The 22068-nt window shown below is 35.5% G+C and overlaps 1 protein-coding gene and 1 pseudogene across 1 annotated transcript in view; one reads left to right on the top strand and one right to left on the bottom strand.

Annotated features, from left to right (window-relative positions):
- Nucleotides 1-22068, bottom strand: part of CACNA2D1 (calcium voltage-gated channel auxiliary subunit alpha2delta 1) — a 532663-nt gene that overhangs the window by 255531 nt on the left and 255064 nt on the right. The window lies entirely within an intron of this gene.
- LOC128046667 (nascent polypeptide-associated complex subunit alpha-like) lies at nt 16475-17155 on the top strand (annotated as a pseudogene).

Raw genomic sequence — 22068 nt, 5'->3', positions numbered from 1 at the left:
AGGCTACAGGGCTTCATTTTGGTTTTTATATGTTGGTTGGCAAACACAGCATAAACCACAGAAGTATAGACAAGTGAGAATGGAGGAAAAGGTGGTACTTCTAAAAAAGGGATCAAATTTTGTAGGAAGCAGGTAATATAAAAGAACTGGTGAAGTATATAACCACTTTAAGAAGGAAAAGATGTGCAAAGACCACTTTTCACAGTCTTATGCTTTGCGTGAGGCTCGGCCTTCCTACAAATCTAGGAATGCACCAAAGTTCACTGAGTTTTACTAGTTTATGAAAATAACAAAACTACTATTTAATTGAACATGATGCAAATTGATATAATTTTTAAAAGATGCAGTATAATAGGTAAGAAGCACCTTTGAAATTATTTCTTGACACTTTATTTTGACCTTTTTGTTTTTAAGAAAAAAACAGAAGGTGAATCTAAAGGCTTTAACTCTCTTCAAAGACCATAACTAGAAGCAGGAATAGAAATAAATACACCTGGTCAAAGATTATATGTTTATAATGTACTTTTAGTTTTATATATACATACATTTAAGTTTATATATTTAGCAATAAACTGATATTAAGTGGGAAAAAAATTATCAAGAAGTGAAAGTCGGTCAGTCGTGAGTCTGACTCTTTGTGGCCCCATGGACTATACAGTCCATGGAACTCTCCAGGCCAGAATACTGGAGTGGGTAGCTGTTCCCTTCTCCAGGGGATCTTCCCAACTCAGGGATCAAACCCAGGTGTCCTTCATTGCAGGTGGATTCTTTACAAGCTGACCACAAGGGAAGCCCAAGAATACTGCAGTGGGTAGCCTATCACTTCTCCAGGGGATTTTCCCGACCCAGGAATCCATCCGGGGTCTTCTGTATTGCAGTTGGATTCTTTACCAGTTGAGCCAGTAGGGAAGCTCTATCAAGAAGGGTGGACTGAAAAATCTACTAAATTTTTTGTGATATCCTATACTGAAAACTGAATCATGGAAAAAGCAAGAGAGTTTCAGAAAAACAATCTATTTCTGCTTTATTGACTATGCCAAAGCCTTTGACTGTGTGGATCACAAGAAACTGTGGAAAATTAAGACAGAGATGTGAATAACAGACTACCTGACCTGCCTCTTGAGAAACCTATATGCAGGTTAGGAAGCAACAGTTAGAACTGGACATGGAACAACAGCCTGGTTCCAAATAGGAAAAGGAGTACATCAAGGCTGTATATTGTCACCCTGCTTATTTAACTTATATGCAGAATACATCATGAGGAATGCTGGGCTGGAAGAAGCACAAGCTGGAATCAAGATTGCCAGGAGAAATATCAATAACCTCAGATATGCAGATGACACCACCCTTATGGCAGAAAGTGAAGAGGAAATAAAAAGCCTCTTGATTAAAGTCAAAGAGGAGAGTGAAAAAGCTGGCTTAAAGCTCAACATTCAAAAAACTAAGATCATGACATCTGGTCCCATCATGGGAAATAGATGGGGAAACAGTGGAAACAGTGTCAGACTTTATTTTTGGGAGCTCCAAATCACTGCAGATGATGATTACAGCCATGAAATTGAAAGACGCTTACTCCTTGGAAGGAAAGTTATGACCAACCTAGATAGCATATTCAAAAGCAGAGACATTACTTTGGCAACAAAGGTCCGTCTAGTCAAGGCTATGGTTTTTCCTGTGGTCATGTATAGATGTGAGAGTTGGACTGTAAAGAAAGCTGAGTGCTGAAGAATTGATGCTTTTGAACTGTGGTGTTGGAGAAGACTCTTGAGAGTCCCTTGGACTGCAAGGAGATCCAACCGGTCCATTCTGAGGGAGATCAACCCTGGGTGTTCTTTGGAAGGAATGATGCTAAAGCTGAAACTCCAGTACTTTGGCCACCTCATGTGAAGAGTTGACTCATTGGAAAAGATTCTGATGCTGGGAGGGATTGGGGACAGGAGGAGAAGGGGACGACAGAGGATGAGATGGCTGGATGGCATCACTGACTCGATGGACATGAGTTTGAGTAAACTCCGGGAGTGGGTGATGGACAGGGAGGCCTGGCGTGCTGCAATTCATGGGCTAACAAAGAGTTGGACACGACTGAGTGACTGAACTGAACTGATACTGAAAACTTAAAACGTTTATCCTATTAGTAAAGGATCATTTATTTTCAGATATAACATCTTTCAGCAATTATAACCAATAAAGCGTTTATAACTGTACTTCCCTTGTCATAATTAAAGAGTTTTAAAACAACCTGAATTATTAACCCTCTAAATCAACTCACAGACAAAAAGAAATTCATTATCTGCCATTGCCCTAAGCTGCTCCTTGAACAAATAACTAGAGAGGGTAGCTACTGCACATAAATTTAAAGTAACAGTAAATGCAGTAGTTTCATAATATTACATAGTAACCAAAGATATTACAGAAAGTATTCAGCTATTCTGAACTTAATTTTGAGGTTAGTTTACAAACCACCAAAATACTGTAAAGTAGTTAGCCTCCAATTAAAATAAATAAATTAAAAATAAAATTAAATTTAAAAATAAAATATGCCAAAGGTCAAAAACATTAAAAAAAATTTTGTGCAGGGCTTGTTCAAGAAAAATTCAGGAAACCATAAAAAAATTATTGACTTTGAAAATATGAGCCAAGTTATTTAATTTCTCTGCACTTCTGTTTCTTCATCTGTAAAACAGATAATGAATTATTGATGAATTATTTGGGCATTAGATAAGATTTTTGCTAAACAAACATAGCAGTGAAAAATATCCTTGTCAACAAAAGCTTTTAGAAATTAAGAACAGGAACAAGGAGCTTTTTCATTTTATTGAAGTATAATCAAACAGTTATATATCACAGTAGTCTAAATAAACTGCAGTGCACCCAAGATCCTGTCAGATGACAGCTGCTTCAGCACTCTCTATCCTTTTAATTTTACAATAATGATTTGCCGACTTCAGCTCTCCTTCTCCAACCACTCTCCCTTTGATTCTTCTGTCAAAGGAGATTTGCTTCCTTTACCTCAGGCTACTCTCTTAGTGCTTGTAAACTATCATTCCTGCTATGTTATCTTAATTTTTTTTTTTTTTACTTTTAAATAATCTACCTTTGAGTTTAATTAACTCACAGGTTGCCAATTTGGTGGGTGGGTTGTTGGCTCAGAAGAGAAAAAAAAAATCTGATCTTAGACAGCAGGAAAATTTTGTGTTTTGAGAATGTTGCTACGGAAATACTCCTTTTATTTTCTGCTTTTGCTAATACATTAGTGGTGAATGTATCACATTGCGTGGCAGATGAAACTGCATGCTGTGTGCTCCTCCCCCACGTGTGTAATTTTTCCTCTAAGGATTTGGAAAATCACTGTGATGTGTAAATCAATCAAATTGGCAAAATATCCAATTTATTAGTCATTATTTTTTACCATATCAGAATCATCCACTACTAATCTGGAAAAAAAAAAATGCCATTTCTCAGCCTGGAAGGGGGGGATATGGGGGAGGATGGATACATGTATACACGTGGCTGAGTCCCTTTGCTGTTTACCTGCAACTATCACAACACTGCTTTAATTGGCTATACCCAGTAAAAAATAAGATTATAATAAAAATAAATAAAAATTTAAAAAATTAAAATGCCACCCCTGTTCCTCCCTTTTCTATAGAATGTTTTTAAATGGCTATAAAAAATTCAGATGTGATTTTTCTTTAGAATTTAAATTACTTTTAAGTTATGAATTAAAAATTTACAGTAAATTAGTGAAATGATGGGAACCATAAATTTTATCACAGATACATTTCAAAGATAAGCAATTTAAAATGAATTTATTATTTATTATTACCTGAACCTGCCTTACCTTGAAAAAAAAAATTCTGTTACAGAATATGAAATCAAGTAGTGTAGTGTCCAACTACAGGAAATTGCCATTTTTGGACTCTATTAAATGATAAAGTCAGAGAAGCAAAATTTTATAACTTTAAAAGTAAAAACCTTAGAAGCCAAGATAATATTGCTATTCACATTCACAGAATTATCTCCACAGTAATATAGTACTGCTCTTGTTCTATGCATGGGAAATTCAGCTTATCGATTAGTTTTTCTTTATCCTGAATGTGAGCCAATGTTTAATTGCTTCATATCCATAATTGTATTAACTTTGAATAAATTGTTTTAAATAAAAAATGTGTTCTATGACACAAAGGAGATTAATTACTAAAAGACAATAGCAATCCTTTGCTTTCAATCAAAAAGGCAGAAAAGCATGGCCACCTAATGAGGATTCAGCTTCATTAACTTTCCTCAAATCTCATTTGTATTATAAAAGACCACCATATATTCAATTCCCAGAAAGGTAAATTTAATCAACCCAATAGTGTGTGGATTTGTTTACACCACTATTGCTCATTATCTAACTGCAATCTCCTGCTCTCTTCAAATTGTAATATCATCTTATTAAATATTCTCTTCTAGTACCCTGGACTATTTTCAATTGAATAAGGGAATCCTCCAACATCCTAAACCCATCACCATGTCCTCTTGGCATTATGATAAAAAATCAAGCCATAAAATCTTATGTTATTAAAGACTGGAAAGGATTTTAGAGGCTATTCCTCTCACAAAGGAATAACAAAACAAATTAGATAAAGACCCTTCTGTCTGGGCACTGAATAAAGCAACCCAAAAGGATTTTTGTTAGAAAGGAAGGTATGCTATCGAATGATACCACAAAATTACAAAATCTGTTCCACTATATATAGTGTAAATATACTCACATTTAGTAAGTATATTGCTAATGAGGGCAATAATAAACATATGCTTAATAAAGAAGATCAAGGTTTTATGTACAACTCAATAAATCAAGTATCTATAGAGATCTGCTTTTCTTTCTTCATCCAGATCTCCATATGACCCCCTTCATATATAATTACTAAAGATTTGTAAACAAATATCAGAGAGCTAAGGGGTCAAGAAGTTACCTTTTAAGTTAATTCACCTTAACTACTACTAGGAAATATATACTTACACTTTTACTGACTGTATATTTCATACATTTTAAGACATATTTTTGCATCTAGTCAATGTAAGGATATCCTAGTAGGCATATTTATTTAAATATCTTTATAATCTATTTCCAGCCTGGGAAATAACTTTCAAAAGCTATTAATTTAGAAGACTTCTGCAGTATTAGTTTTCTGATAAAAGCTTTGAGAGCTTCCCAAAGCAATCTGAATTTACTGAGCTGCGTTTCAACAAAAAGGTGTTTAATTAGTTGTCTCACACTTTTCTAAATCTGAAAACCTAATCACCACCTTCAAACTCAAAGAACATAGGCAAGCTGCTTTCAATATTATCCTGTACAAAACTTTTGGTTTTTCTTGCCACTCATTTCCACCTTCTATCCAGGAAAATTTTGACTTTAAAAGTATTCCATACCATTCAAAATCAAAGAAAAAATGTAAAACATCAAAGCATGAATAAACCCAACTAATTTCCTTTTCTCTTGTTAATGGAGCATACATATGTGTGAGTGTGTGTGAATGTGTGCCTGTGTAATAATCTTCAAGCATAAATGGGCATTTGAGAGCAGCTAATCAAAGACAAGGACAAAGAAAAGTAAAGAAAATGAAAAAGCTGAATCACAGTATTAATGAATATATTTCAAAGGACAGGCTGCAATAAACAACTTTAGTCAGATATGATTTTCTCTCAATTTGGACTCACATTCATCTTAGAAACCCACAGAAAAATATCACTACTTACTGAGAGTTTAAGCCCCACAACTCTCCAAAACAATCTCACCATATACTTCAAAGAACTTCTTAAAGTGGTATGTTCAGAAATCCATGTAGGTAAAAAAGCGTGAGTCTTCTTTACCCAAATCCACTTTGTTCTGTGAGATATATGTACATATCTTTAAGCACCAAGATATAGTTCTTGCCCTCAAGAATTTCACAATTAAATGTACAGAAAGAAAAAAAGGAAAAAAAGTTTAATGGGATGATTAACGGAGTATCCTAAAGTCACTTAATCAACACTGGGGTTCCAAAGAAAAAATGAGAATGTGACTTTTAATCACCTAGTGCTGAGTGTCAGGTATTGTGCTAGATAATCTCACAATAACTCCATCAACGGTATTATTATCACCATGTTCAAAGTGTAAAAACCTTTTCCCAGCAGGCCTGAGGTCTGTTATGGAACAGGAAATATAAACATAAATATATATATATGTATATTATATATATATATATATGTTTCATTTACTATCAAATACAATCTTTAAAAATGGAGAATATTTTTTTAAGAAATAACGGTCCTGATAGTGTTTGCTTCATAGGAGAGAAGACTGAAAAAATTTAATTTCAATTTCTAAATCAAAATGGAATATGGGGACTGCATAGGGAAGAAGCAGAATAAGTGGCTGGTAGCACAAAAAATTATTCCTAGAAAAAATGAATTTTTCCTAAGGAGACTAAATCCCATGAAAAAGAAATGCATTTTGTTCTGCTGTGCATCTAGTTGGCTTTACATACACAAGTTTGGGAATCAAGCTAAGAAAACCAGAATTCTCTGTAGGTAAAATGAAATTACAGTTCTGAGGAAGGTAGGTGAGGAAGGAAATCCTGGAGGCTGTGAGGAAGGAAAGAAGACACTTCAAGGTTGTATGTATATGTAGAGCAGATAGAATGAGAGAATAGGGACAATTTCTCAATTGGGGACAGTCAAAAAAATTTTAAACAATTGAGAAGCTTAATTTTCAATTTAGCATGACTTTTGTGGCAGAGTTAATCCCTTACTATAACTTTCCCCTGAAATCTTCAGTATGGCACACATGATCACTTTGGGAAACTGAAGAAACATAGTTAGCTTCTTTGGGGCCAATAAGGTGTGTAAGAAAAAGGCTAAAACCATGGAAGTAGAATTTGAACGCAAAAATAACAGTTACTTTTAAAGGCACAAAATCTTGAAGAAGGACTTTCTGAGGGAAACAGTATCTATTTGGTTTGGGAGTTTGGGATTTTGAGATATATGTGGAATCTGGAAATCTGAGTAAGGTTTTAACGTTTTGGAATGAGGAACAATAGCTTAAAAATGCAGAAGTATTGACTGACAGCTATCTTCTCTGTGAAAATATTAAATGTGATCCTACAAGGAGACTATATAGAGAAAGGCAAAGAGAGTTGAGAGTTAATCTTTGAGAAATATCTATTTCTTACGTACAAGGATCAATAGAACCAGTAAAGAAAACAGAATGTCAGCATCCAAGATGATTCAAAACTGATTCCAAAATGTATAGGTCACAAGCTGAAATAACGGTGGTGTAAGTATCAAATAATCTCCCTTTGGCAGAGGCCCTGATAGGTTTTCTTATTTCTTTTATTCAGTATGCTCCATTGGCTCTGCATTTTTTACACAGATTTTCAAATGCTAGTAACTTGAACAGTCATTCCTTTTTAAAAAAATTTATTTAAACATCTGAATGAAATACTGTGTATGCGCATGCGTGTGCAAGCATACACACATACACACACACAACCATATAAGGACATCTAAAATCCTGACCTCTATAAAAAATACTAGTTGATTAATGATATTTTAGTCATAATTTTCTTATTCCATTAAAGTTATCAAGTTTACCTCTGAATCAATAGATAAATTGGAACTACATTCCTAATCTAATTCCTAATCCCTTTTGTGTGATGTTTCTTCTGCCCAACTATATTGGTGAGTGATACGCTGATCTCAAGGGTATACAAATTTTATCCTGAAGCTTTATAGCTAGATTTGGATAGAGAATGGCATTAAGTAGAAAAGCCTCTAACTCCTTATAATTCAAAATATCAAACAAGGCCAAACAGGTAAGAGAAGTGTTCGAATAGTATGAATGGTAGACACAGCTGGAAATTTTTCTGAAGTGATTTCAAACAATACACATTTATACATTATCGAGTTTTTTTGACGACTAATGGCCATATGACAATAGAAAATTAATCTCTTTTAACATTTGTGTCCAAAATAGATCCAGGCAAACTGACAAATATCTGGGAAATTTCAGCAGTGTTTGGAATTAACAAAAATTGCTTCACTGTAGTTTGCCAAATTTTTTGAGATGTGTGGGTTTGTAGGAGCATTTTTAAGTCTAATAAAGATTCAGCATGGACAAAATGAAAAGTCTAATTTCTATAGTACATTAAAACAATGAATCTTCACAAAACATGTACTATACCTGAACACATCGTAATATACCGAAATGCATACTACATTGAAATGAGTGTTAAAATGGGCCAAAGAACTAAACAGACATTTCTCCAAAGAAGACATATGGATGGCTAACAAACACATGAAAAGATGCTCAACATCACTCATTATCAGAGAAATGCAAATCAAAACCACAATGAGGTACCACTTCACACCAGTCAGAATGGCTGCGATCCAAAAATCTGCAAGCAATAAATGCTGGAGAGGGTGTGGAGAAAAGGGAACCCTCCTACACTGTTGGTGGGAATGCAAACTAGTACAGCCACTATGGAGAACAGTGTGGAGATTCCTTAAAAAATTGCAAATAGAACTCCCTTATGACCCAGCAATCCCACTGCTGGGCATACACACCGAGGAAACCAGAATTGAAAGAGACACATGTACCCCAATGTTCATCGCAGCACTGTTTATAATAGCCAGGACATGGAAACAACCTAAATGTCCATCAGCAGATGAATGGATAAGAAAGCTGTGGTACATATACACAATGGAGTATTACTCAGCCGTTAAAAAGAATTCATTTGAATCAGTTCTGAGGAGATGGATGAAACTGGAGCCGATTATACAGAGTGAAGTAAGCCAGAAAGAAAAACACCAATACAGTATACTAACACATATATATGGAATTTAGAAAGATGGCAATGACGACCCTGTATGCAAGACAGGAAAAAAGACGCAGCTGGGTATAACGGACTTTTGGACTCAGAGGGAGAGGGAGAGGGTGGGATGATATGGGAGAATGGCATTCTATCATGTATACGATCATGTAAGAATTGAATCGCTAGTCTATGTCTGACGCAGGATACAGCATGCTTGGGGCTGGTGCATGGGGATGACCCACAGAGATGTTATGGGGAGGGAGGTGGGAGGGGGGTTCATGTTTGGGAACACATGTAAGAATTAAAGATTTTAAAATTAAAAAAATAAAAAACTATAAAAAAATTAATAAATTGTGAAAGATAAAAAAATAAAATAAAATAAAAAAATAAAAATAAATAAAATTAACGCACTGCATTTCATAGTTAAGAGTTTTTAAAATCATTTTAGCAATGTTTTAGAAACCTTGGAGAATGCCTGAGTATTTACCCTTTCAACTTCACCTAAAATTTAACATGGGAACAGTACATATTATTAATACTAAAAACAAATTTATCATGATAGCTAATTATGGTATTTATTATGTTTAACTTTATCTTTGATTAGCTGCTTTAAAACCAAAAAAATCATTTGATGTTTGTAAATAAAATCTAAAAAAAAAAAAAATACATACACACACTAATATGTATAAATGCTTTGCAAGTATTCCTTATATTTATGCATGTTTTATTGCTTTTATTTTATAAGTTGTTTTTTTTTAAGTCACATTTGTACAACTAACTGCTTCCAGATTGGGCTGGGCTATCATAATAATTTGGCATCAAAATGAGGAGACTACATTGCTGCTCTGGTAGCAAATCCCCTTAAATAACAAATTTTGTGTTGAATTAAATCTCTAAAACTAACCAACCAGCAGGATTTCAAAGCCGTTGCTGAGAGCAGAGGTTGGTACCAGTCATTAGCAGAGTCTCTGGTGTTCTTCCATGAGCTGCTCAGAGGACCTGGGTATTTGCTACCACAAGCAACCTCCAGTTGGGTCTGCCTCCCTGAGTGCTTCTGGGAGTCACATCAGGGCACAAAGGCTCCTGTGACTGCCACAACTCTGTCCTTCAAGATGACAAACGTAATTATGTTTTGTACAAAAATAGCAAATACCAAGTAAATAAACTTTCTCAAGTTCACACAGGATTAGGCAAACATGTTTCTACTTCCTATACTGGAACAGCTAAAAAATAATAATAATAATAATCCTAAAATGATTTGCATGAATAGCTGTTTCTGCATTGATTTGCATGCATAGGTGTTTCTGCATGTGGAAGAAACATTCAATAGTTGTGGTATTTACATGATGGATCTCATATCCATGTTTCCTTAAGTCTGTTTTTTTAAATTAATTGCAGCTAGTAAGCTAAAGTTAAAGCAGAAGCATCAGAAATCTTCTAATGAGAAGATGAGGCAAATAAAATTATGTGATATTTTTATTTGATATATATTATGGCATTTTTAATAGAAAATTAATTTCAAAAACATGTTGAGATCAGATTTGGGGAAAAGACATAATAACAATGTTTGGCAAAGGTCATATCAAGGCAAAGAAATAGAGTAAAAAGAGAATAATATTCTCTGTAAGAAAGGGCTGCAAACTGATAATGAAAAGCAACTCTCTAGTGTATCTAGAGTGTATAACGAGATAAGATACAGTGAAAGTGCTTGATAGATGGAAGGTGAGCAGTACTGTAGTTTTCTATCTGCTCAGCACAAGGAGAGAATGAGACAGAATGAGGGTGAGGGGTAGGGAGAGCAGCAACACAAGAAGTAATACAAAGGTAACTTTTTGAATTTTACTCATCTTAAACAGAGAATGTTTTGCTTCACAATTTTTAAATGTTCCAATTAGTGAACTAGACTCTATGTATTTCCACGTAATTCTGCAGATTTATAATATATCTGAATTCAAAAATCCCATTAACAATTAATTTTCATTTACAAAAAAAAAGACACTACAATTGATGTCAGGGATGTAAATACCAAAGAGAGTTCGTGCATTAAAGAACTGCATAGTCTCATAAGGGAGAAAGACAAAACCACCATTATCCAGGTTGATGAGTGATTGGATGGGAGTAAGTAAGGTGCCAGAAAAATATAAATGGGAACAGCTAATGTAAAACGAGGTGGGGTGTGACATTAGGCGAAGTGCCCTTGAGAAGGTGATTCCTGAATTGTCTTAACATCAAATGGGAATTAATTAAGTAAGGAAGATGATGATGAAGGGTGTTCAAAGTGTTTTGATAAGATAAAGAATTTGGTTTTTGAAGGACTGCTAGATAAATAGGGAACAAATATCTAAAGATTTTGCCTGCTATCAGAACTGGATTGTTTTTAAAGGTCTCTAGGACGCTAAGGTGCAAGTGACTGCCTTCCTTCCTTGCAAGGTCAAATCTCCTTTCCCTAAGTCAGAATATTATCCCCTCTGAGTCTGTAATTTCAGATCTTAAGAAGCAAAAAACCTCTTGCCTAGTGAAATCTTTATCAGATTGAACATTGTACCCTCTTGTCCTGATTCAGGTTGAAAGATCTACAGAATAACCAACACTATTTATACACCAGACTCTAAGACACTACCTCCTACACTTGATGCAACCCTTAACAGTTTGGCTCAGGGGAAGAAGGAGAAATGATGGCAGAAAGGGTCCGCTTCGGCTGAAGAGTTATAATTTGCTGTGTGTGGGTTTGAAGGAATACCAGGGCTAAATCCGTTTCCCAGGAAATCTTAACCATTTTACAGAAATTCTCTCCCTGGAGATCTCTCAATGTGATCACATAGAAATGGTGATTCCCACCTCTGGAATGGCGTGTAAGTTTCTCCATCCAATGTAGATTCTGATGATTCAAGTCAGGCTCTTTTAGCTGGGGACTTATTGACTCACTCCAGGTATACTCTTCACTTTTTATTATCTAGCCTCAAGAAGGGACATTAGCAAAAGCTAGAAATAGATTTCGGAACCACTGTTTTCAAATGTAACATACACAGGCTAATAACTCTCTTTAGAACAGGGATACTTTACACTCATAATCCTCAGCTTTGGAGCCTAGGCAAAATTTCCAGATGAGAAGATTCTCATGTCAACAATCAGTTTTATATGATATGAGGTTTAAAACATATCAAAATGCAATGCCACTGAAGAATTCTATGATGGATGTTTGGAAAGATAGATAGGAGAGATATATCTGAGGTAGAGATTTCTGTTAGGTACCTATCACACTAATACAGTAGGGCGACAACAATGGGAAACAAGATTAAACCCAAGGGTATGAGGAATGGTGATGTAAGAAAGATTCAGTGGAAGTGACAAGTAGATTCAAGGGATTAGAACTGACAGACAGAGTGCTTGAAGAACTACGAATAGAGGTTTGAGACATTGTACAGGAGGCAGGGATCAAGAGCATCCCTAAGAAAAAGAAATGCAAAAAGCCAAAATGATTGTTTGAGGAGGCCATGCAAGTAGCTGCGAAAAGAAGAGAAGTGAAAGGCAAAGGAAAAAGGGAAAGATATACCCATATGAATGCAGAGTTCCAAAGAATAACAAGGAGAGATCAGAAAGCCTTCCTTAGTGATCAATGCAAATAGAGGAAAACTATAGAATGGGAAAGACTAGAGATCTCTTCAAGAAAATTAGAGATACCAAGGGAACATTTCATGCAAAGGTGGGCAAAATAAAGGCAGAAATGGTCCTGACCTAACAGCAGCAGAAGATATTAAGAAGAGGGGGCAAGAATATACAGAAGAACTATACAAAAATTATTTTCATCACCCAAATAATTATGATTTGTGATCACTCACCTAGAGCCAGAAATCCTGGAAAGCCAAGTCAAGTGGGCCTTAGGAAGCAGCAGTACAAACAAAGCTAGTGGAGGTGATTGAATTCCAGTTGAGCTGTTTCAAATCCTAAAGATGATGCTGTGAAAGTGCTGCCAGCAAATCTGGAAAACTCAGCAGTGGCCACAAAAATGGAAAAGCCCAGTTTTTATTCCAATTCCAAAGCAATGAAATGCCGAAGAATGATCAAACTATTGCACAACTGCACTCATTTCACACAAGAGCATGGTAATGCTCAAAATTCTCCAAGCCAGGCTTCAACAGTATGTGAAACGTGAACTTCCAGATGTTCAAGCCGGATTTAGAAAAGGCAGAGGAACCAGAGATCAAATTACCAACATCCGTAGGATCATCGAAAAAGCAACAGAGTTCCAGAAAAACATCTACTTCTGCTTTACTGACTATGCAAAAGCCTTTGACCATGTAGATCACAGCAAACTGTGGAAAATGCCAGCATGTAGATCACCTGACCTGCCTCCCGAGAAATCTGTATGCAGGTCAGAAAGCAATAGTTAGAACTGGACATGGAACAACAGACTGGTTCGAAACGGGGAAAGGAGTATGTCAAGGTTGTATATTGTCACCCTGCTTATTTAACTTCTACGCAGAGTACATCATGAGAAACATCGGGCTGGATGAAGCACAAGCTGGAATCAAGATTGCTGGGCGAACTATCAATAGCCTCAGCTATGCCGATGACACCACACTCAAGGCAGAAAGTGAAGAACTAAAGGACTTCTTGATGAAAATGAAAGAAGAGGATGAAAAAGTTTGCTTCAAACTGAACGTTCAGAAAACTAAGACCATGGCATCTGGTCCCATCACTTCATGGCAAATAGATGGGAAACAGTGGAAAGAGTGGCAGAGTTTATCTTTTGGGCTCCAAACTCACAGCAGTGGTGACTGCAGCCATTTAATTAAAAGATGCTTGCTCCTTGGAAGAAAACTTTTGACCAACCTAGACAGCATATTAAAAAGCAGAGACATTTCTTTGCCAACAAAAGTCTGTCTAGTCAAAGCTATGGTTTTTACAGTAGTCACGAATGGATGTGAGAGTTGGACACATCCATAAAGAAAGGTGAGCACCAAAGAATTGATGCTTTTGAACTGTGATGTTGGAGAAGAGTCTTGAGGGTCCCTTAGACAGCAAGTATATCCAACCAGTCCATCCTAAAGGAAATCACTCCTGAATATTCACTGGAAGGACTGATGCTGAAGCTGAAACTCCAATACTTTAGCCACTTGATGGGAAGAACAGACTCATTAGAAAAGACCTTGAGCTGGGAAAGATTGAAGGTGGGATGAGAAGGGAACGACAGGATGAGCTGGTTGGATGGCATCACCAACTCAATGGACATGAGTTTGAATAAGGTCCAGGAGTTGGTGGTGGACAGGGAAGCCTGGCGTGCTGCAGTCCATGGGGTCGTAAAGAGTCGGAGCCGACTGAGTGTCTGAACTGAACTGAAGGAGACAGAATTGAGAGGATTGGGATACGGAGATCCTAGAACTACTGCTGCTATTGGGTTTTTTGTTTTTTTTTTTTTTACGGCCTTAGTTGGTCTGTATCCCCCCCCCCCCCCACCCCTTTAAAGAAAGAACAGCAGAAAACAGCAATAGTTGATGGAGGGGAGTAAAGTCCTTAAAAATGCAGAAAGAGATACAAATAATAAAAGATTATTAGACTTGGGCAAAGTAGAGTATTATTTCCCTGGATCAGAAATAAAGGAGATGAAAAAATAAAATAAAATAAAGGAGATGGATGAATATGGCTATATGTAAGAAAAAGCTGAGCAAAGAAATTGAGGATGTTCCCACCTGACATCCTCTATTTCATATCTGAATGAAAAGATGTCAGGAGTTTGAAAATCAAGGAAAATATGTTAGAATGGGAGGAAAGGAGTACAGAGATGAAATAATGCATTTCTTTTGGTGATTTGAGTAACAGCATTACATGGGAATAAATAAATTTACTGTATAATTTTTTTAAGGAAAGATATCCTTATCATAATGAATTGTAGTATTCATTGTAGAAACTGTAGAAAACCTCAGTACTAGATTAAAACAGTCAAGGAAAAATTGTGGCTAATTAATTAAGCATTTAACTGTCACATAAATAACTTTATTATAACACATAAGAAAATAGATTATTTCATTAGAGATTAAAACTTGTACGCCAATAAATCTTTACTAAACATCATTTAATTTCAAACACTGTCCTGTGGCAGGATATAAAAGTTAGGAATGCTCAAAGAGAAAATCTAAAATTTAAGAGTAATTTATGAGGTGACTGGAAATAGGATATTTTTCATTTTACCTTATCTATGGTTCTCTGAATAATATCTGATGTCTTAGGTGCTTCAGAATACATTGCTAAAATAAACTGAGTTTTATAATTGAAAATCACTAGAAATATTTAGAATCATGTATGTGTTACAACTTTGTAAACCATAAATCAGAACATATATGTAAGGCATTCAACTGCAAAGATGAGAACTGACAGGCATATCATTTTCTAATATACGGGACAGAAAATTGTAAACTGGATCCCATGGCAAACACTTTCATATGAACCACACCACGAAACTGGTCTCCCATTAGGGATGGGGTTGCCCTTTTGTCTTCCCATGTGCAATAATCATTGGTTGAAGAATGCATGAAGGAGGGAAGGGGAGCAAAACCTCTAGGGAGAATCTGGTCACTTGAGGGAATTCAAGTATATTTTTTGCATTTTGTGTCTCATAGTTCTAATCACATTTGTTTTAATCACTAGAGATTATGTTATTACTCACAAAAATACTTCAAACAATATATTATGTGTCTGAATAATCTGACCAGTATACAAATTCACAGATTTTCCCTAGAGGCCTGAGACCTAAGACAATTATGAGTGTGTAAATGTGTGTGTGTGTGTGTGTGTACATACTCAGTCACGTCTGACTCTTTGCAACCCCATGGACTGTAGCCCGCCAGGTTTCTCTGTCCATAGAATGCTCCAGGAAAGAAGACTGGAATGGGTTGCCATTTACTCCTCCAGGGGATCTTCCCAACTCAGGTATCAAACACATGTCTCTTGCATCCATTGCATTGGAAGGTGGATTCTTTATCACTGCCCCACCTGGGAAGCTATTCTCTCTACATATATACATACATGTTGCTACTGCTGCTGCTAAGTCGCTTCAGTCGTGTCTGACTCTGTGTGACCCCATAGATGGCAGCCCACCAGGCTCCCCCATCCCTGGGATTCTCCAGGCAAGAACACTGGAATGGGTTGCCATTTCCTTCTCCAATGCATGAAAGTGAAAAGTGAAAGTGAAGTCCTCAGTCGTGTCCAACTCTTCACAACCCCATGGACTGCAGCCTACCAGGCTCCTCTGTCCATGGGATTTTCCAGGCAAGAGTACTGGAGTGGGGTGCCATTGCCTTCTCCGATACATACATGCATATATATATATGTATTTTTTTTTATTAAAAATTTAGTTGATATTCTTCTCCACTCTAGTAGAAATGGTCTTTAATTTTAAACTGAAGTTTAATTTACAATGTTATTAGTTTCCAGTGTGCAGCAAAGTGGTTCAGTTATATGTGTGTGTATAATTATTAAACTATATTTATGCATATTTACAGTGTGGATATATATAAATATGTATAGTAAATGCTTATTTATAAGACTTGATAGAACTCTTAGCTTATCAAGACTGCTTCCACTGGACTCAACATAGAATAAACTTACACTTATCAAAAGGGATACAAGGACTCTTTCTGCCGCCATCTTGGTTCCGCGTTCCCCACACAAAATGCCCGGTGAAGCCACAGAAACCGTCCCTGCTACAGAGCAGGAGTTGCCACAGCCCCAGGCTGAGACAGGGTCTGGAACAGAATCTGATAGTGATGAATCAGTCCCAGAGCTTGAGGAACAGGATTCTACACAGGCAACCACACAACAAGCTCAGCTGGCAGCAGCAGCTGAAATCGATGAAGAACCAGTCAGTAAAGCAAAATAGAGCCGGAGTGAAAAGAAGGCACGGAAGGCACCCCAAACTGGGTCTTCGACAGGTTACAGGGGTTACTAGAGTCACTATCCGGAAATCTAAGAATATCCTTTTTGTCATCACAAAACCAGATGTGTACAAGAGCCCAGCTTCAGATACCTACATTGTTTTCGGGGAAGCCAAGATTGAGGATTTATCTCAGCAAGCACAGTTAGCAGCTGCTGAGAAATTCAAAGTTCAAGGTGAAGCTGTCTCAAACATCCAAGAAAACACACAGACTCCAACTGTACAAGAGGAAAGTGAAGAGGAAGAGGTTGATGAAACAGGTGTGGAAGTTAAGGACATAGAATTGGTCATGTCACAAGCAAATGTGTCGAGAGCAAAGGCAGTCTGAGCCCTGAAGAACAACAGCAATGATATTGTAAATGCTATTATGGAATTAACAATGTAACCATCAGAAAAGAGGACCTTTTTTTGGTGTTTCAAAAGAGTAACTGCAGCTGGGTTTGAAATTTGTACTGTTTCTATCATTAATAAAGTTATGGCTTCTTGTTGGATGAAAAAAAAAAGGGATACAAGGGACAAGGGAGAGATAAATTAGGAGTTTGAGATTAACATACACAACTATATAAAAACTAGGTAAGCAACAAAGACCTACCGTACAGCCCAGGGAACTATACTCAATAGCATGTAATAACCTTTAATGGAAAGAAATCTGAAAAAGTATATACATTTAAACACACGTACATACACCCACATAACTAAACCACTTTGTCGTGCACTGGAAACTAATACAATACTACAAATTAATTACACACACACACACACACACACACACACCCCACTTCTACTAGAATGGAGAAGAATACATACTAAATTTTTACTTCCTTCCAGCTAACTATTGTTCCAGACTATGTGATCTCTTATTCCCTGTAAGTGGGAAAATACTACTACAATGAAAATCTTAAAAATCTACGATAAAAAGCAGCCACCAACAATTTATCAAGACAGACTTATACAGGTTAATAAATTTATTCCACAGTATTCCATTTTCTAACCTCTTGGAATTGTACATTGCTTACGTTGTCACTCATAATTTAATATAATACACGGATCTCTGCTATTTTAAGTTTCCCCCTCAAGTAATTTATCCTTTAAGTTTGCTCACTGTAATACCCCTCAGGGAAATTCTGATGTTAATTTCTGGGCAGTTTGTTCTCTATAAGCATTTGCAATAATAACTAGGATAGCATGACTATGTCTTTAAACAAGTGGAAGAAGACAGAAGTGAAATAAGAAAATAGTCATACTATATATTCTTCTTAAGAAACACCAACTAATTTTCAAGTCAGAAACTATTAAAACCCAAATATTTATTCTATATTACTAGAAGAATGCAGGTAGTCGCAATTATTTTTATATTATATGTCATTTCAAATAACAAGGTTTCCTTAAAAAATCTGATTTTTAAAAATAGATCTACACAAATATAAGTTCAACTCATATAATATGTAATTGTTGATGCCTTCAAGTATTAAGAGGTTTAACCACAAAAACCATAGCTATGTTGAGCCCTGAAACAGTCCCCATAAAAAAGACTAAATCAAATTTAATCAATTCCCTACAGTAATTTCAATATTATACATGCCTTTTCTAATCTTCTTCAATTTGATAGAAAATATGAAACATTTTTATTTTAAAAATCATCTAATTAAAAGAAAGATACAAGCACCAATAATGTGCTTCAAAATGGAAATTTCCCTGATGATAGTATACATGTAAGAATTGAATCACCAGTCTATGTCTGACGCAGGATACAGCATGCTTGGGGCTGGTGCATGGGGATGACCCACAGAGATGTTATGGGGAGGGAGGTGGGAGGGGGGTTCATGTTTGGGAACACATGTAAGAATTAAAGATTTTAAAATTAAAAAAATAAAAAACTAAAAAAAAAAAAGGAAATTTCCCATTAATGTCCAAAGAAAACTTTGTTTCTGAGGCATATTGAACTTCTATTAATCATGACCTTAAAATATGTATTTAATAAAATATGAATGTGAATTTTATGGGTTCTTTTTAACTTTATTAACTAAATCCTAACCTGTTGCTTCTGAAAGCATATTTTAAAACAATAAGAGTCAATTAATTCCATACAAGCCATATATACTGTTATTTATTGGCAGATATCTGTATTATATATATTTTTTATTCAAAAACTATGCTATTACATAATAAACTATCAAAAATTTACCAATTTTTTTATCCCTTTGATGAATGAGGAAGATAGAGGATGTAAGTCTACAATAACCATAAAATTAAACATTTATCTTGATTGTGATAACTTTTTAGAAGTAACAACCATATATATTTTATTTCCTAATTTGTCAAATGGTAACAATACTACCACTATTAACATTACATAAACCAAATTAGATACTTAGAAAATAAAATAATTAGCACCCTTCAAATCAAATGTTAAATGCATGCCAAAAAAAGTACAAATGTAATTGTTAACAGGACAGTTTCTGTTGCTTCTTTAGGCAAAGGCCGAGGCTTATCACCTTCCCTCTCAGTCTCAGAACAGCAGGAGCAAACCACAGCATTTGGTAATGTAGTATAATAATGGGATAGCAAATTTAAAAGAGGGTAAAAATTCCTGTCCTAATAATATTTCTAATTTGGAAGAATAACAAATGGAGTATATTAAAATGTATAGAAAGATACAGATATGTTTTTATGTGTATGTATTATAGCTAAATGTCAGAAGAGGAATGAGGAATTATAATTAGTCATTTGTTATTTTACTAGTTCTATTTATAACATTCTTTAGAGAATAAAATTTTTTAACCATACAATCTTAGACTTATTTATTAAACACATGAAAACAGGAATTTAAAAATTCATATAAAATCATAAGAACCACTTTCCCGGCATGTGCATGACTGTAAATGTTTCTCAAGAGAGGCATTACAGAATGTCTAGGTAGAAAAAGTCCTGGTTGTGGGGAACTATCCTTGGCCCTGCCCACTACACGCCAGCAGCTGTTCTAGTATGATAATCAAAACAGTCCCACACAAAAAGTCTCTTGCTGGGAAAGCAGAGGGAGAAAGTGTGATAGGAGGGGTATTACATCAACCCCTGGTTGAAAGCATGATCAAAAGGCTCTAAATGAAACAGACAGAATTTAGTAAACCTGATCCTAGCAGCTCTGTGATCTTAGGTAAATTACCGCTCTCTGTGCCTTGGTTTATTCTTCTGTGATGTGGATTCAACAAGAGTCGCCCTCAAGCCTTACAAAAATCCTTGTAAGGTGACAATAACCTGAAAAAGCTCTGCATGATGTCAGTGCCACAATTGAAAATTGAAACATTTGGCTTCATTTAACAATTATCCTGTGTGATACTTTTCAGGGTTCATTAAGAAAGATTTGAAGAAGAAGGAAAAAAAAATATGTATTACCGGTATTACTGTCTAATTTGAACACAAACACTAATTTGAAGGCTCTGATTTTTTTCAGTTATCCAAGCCAGAAGCAATTTCGCTCCTGACCTTGTGTTACAGCCTGAATGTGGCTGCGGTCACCTGCAGGTAGCTCTGTTGGCAAAGGAAAAGAAGCTGGTACTTAGCAGGGATTCAAGAACCTCTTTGGGATTTGTTCTGAAAAAAATCCGTTGTTTTTTTTTTTTTAACAACAATATGTCCATATTAACTTACTTCTATGGATTTAGTAAATTACAGACTTTTCCAGTCCATAGTTCTTGTTTTTATTTTTTTGCCCTCAGTATTTTTACAAATATATACCAAAAAAAAGAAAAGAAAACAAACACACACACACACAGTACACCATCAGACGGGATCGTGTGTGTGCGCGTGCACACAACCCTCTCTTTTCTTCATTACTGAAGAAAACTCTCAGCCTCATAAGGAGCTTATAAAGCTGTCTAAGTTTTAATGGGAAAAAGCAATATGTCACATTCTAACTTGCTGTGAACTTGTGCCATATGCCTTAAGGGTGAGAAAAGGTGGCTGTCACTTTATAGAAAGATTGGTGCTTCTGTAATAGAGTGACAAAATTCAGTCTAACTGTGATAACGCAAGAAATACTAAAGAAAAAAAAAAAAAAGACTAATTATCAGATTTGTTCCCTAAAATTACTTCTCACTTTTTAAATGTTCAATAAATAAAACATATTATATGTATGTATATGATACACATGAAATAGTATTTAGAGTCTATTCTATGACATAAGCTTATTCTATAGCATTAATGGTTTGATATTTTTAATAATTTATCATAAATAATAGAATTTACACTAAAAATATTACAAGTATTTAATCTACCCAACAATTTTTTCTTTGCTATTTCTATATCACATGGCATAAATCCAAACAGCTCAGATTCAAATAATCAGATTAACTCATCCACAAGCATCCACAAGTAACTTCATGTGCTTTTCAATAAAAACTACTTTCTTTGAAGAAAATTTAATTCCTGAAAATGAGTGACCTATTCTTATCATTCAGATTCTATTAGTTATATATTTACCCAAGAAAATCCCAAATTATAAATAAAAATGATCTCCAGTGATTGCTTTATAAATAATTTCCCATATTTTTAATCAATGAAGCAGCTGCCCATTCAGACACACAGGGGCATGCACGTGCACTCATCACACACACACAGCTTTAAAGACAATCCTGCAGGACACATTTCAACCAAACGAATCTGGGGAAAATTAAACTGGGAAACGGAGACCATTCATGGATTCTAAGTATGCTAAGCACACACTCCCTGCCACTACTTTTCATTTGTGAAAGCTGCCATAAATCTATGTCCACTGATCCACTTGTATTTGGCAGAAGGGGTTGGTAGATTATTTATCGAAGGGATTTCTGTCAGGTTGGAATTAAGATGTCCTAAAAATTCCCAAATGGGCAATTCATCACAACACAATTTTAGAAAGCCACGATAGACCTTGGTAGCTAAGTGAAAGTGAGTGATAGGTGAAGCAAAACCCTCAGCCTGATCTAAAGAAAGCAGAAAACATATACCAGCGGTGTCAATCAAACTGCCTCTGAGCAGCTTCATGAATATGAAATACGGAACAAACAGATTGGTTTTTCTTTTCTTGTTCCCAACAGTTATAAGAAGATATTCCAACGCTAATGAGCTCATTTCTGTACATATGCCAGAAAAGTTCTAATTCTTTCTTACAGTCAACGAAATAAAACAGGCATTATTTCTGAAATAATGGATGTTGTGAAATGGTTTGCTGTTGCCAAATTGCTCTTTATATAGCCAGTGCCACATTTTTGCACAGTACGAATCAAATAAACCTTGCCTCTGAGCTTCTATAATGAACAA

Source organism: Budorcas taxicolor, chromosome 4 (assembly GCF_023091745.1).
Source record: "Budorcas taxicolor isolate Tak-1 chromosome 4, Takin1.1, whole genome shotgun sequence".
Taxonomy (NCBI): domain Eukaryota; kingdom Metazoa; phylum Chordata; class Mammalia; order Artiodactyla; family Bovidae; genus Budorcas; species Budorcas taxicolor.
This window is presented reverse-complemented; position numbering and strand designations above follow the sequence as displayed.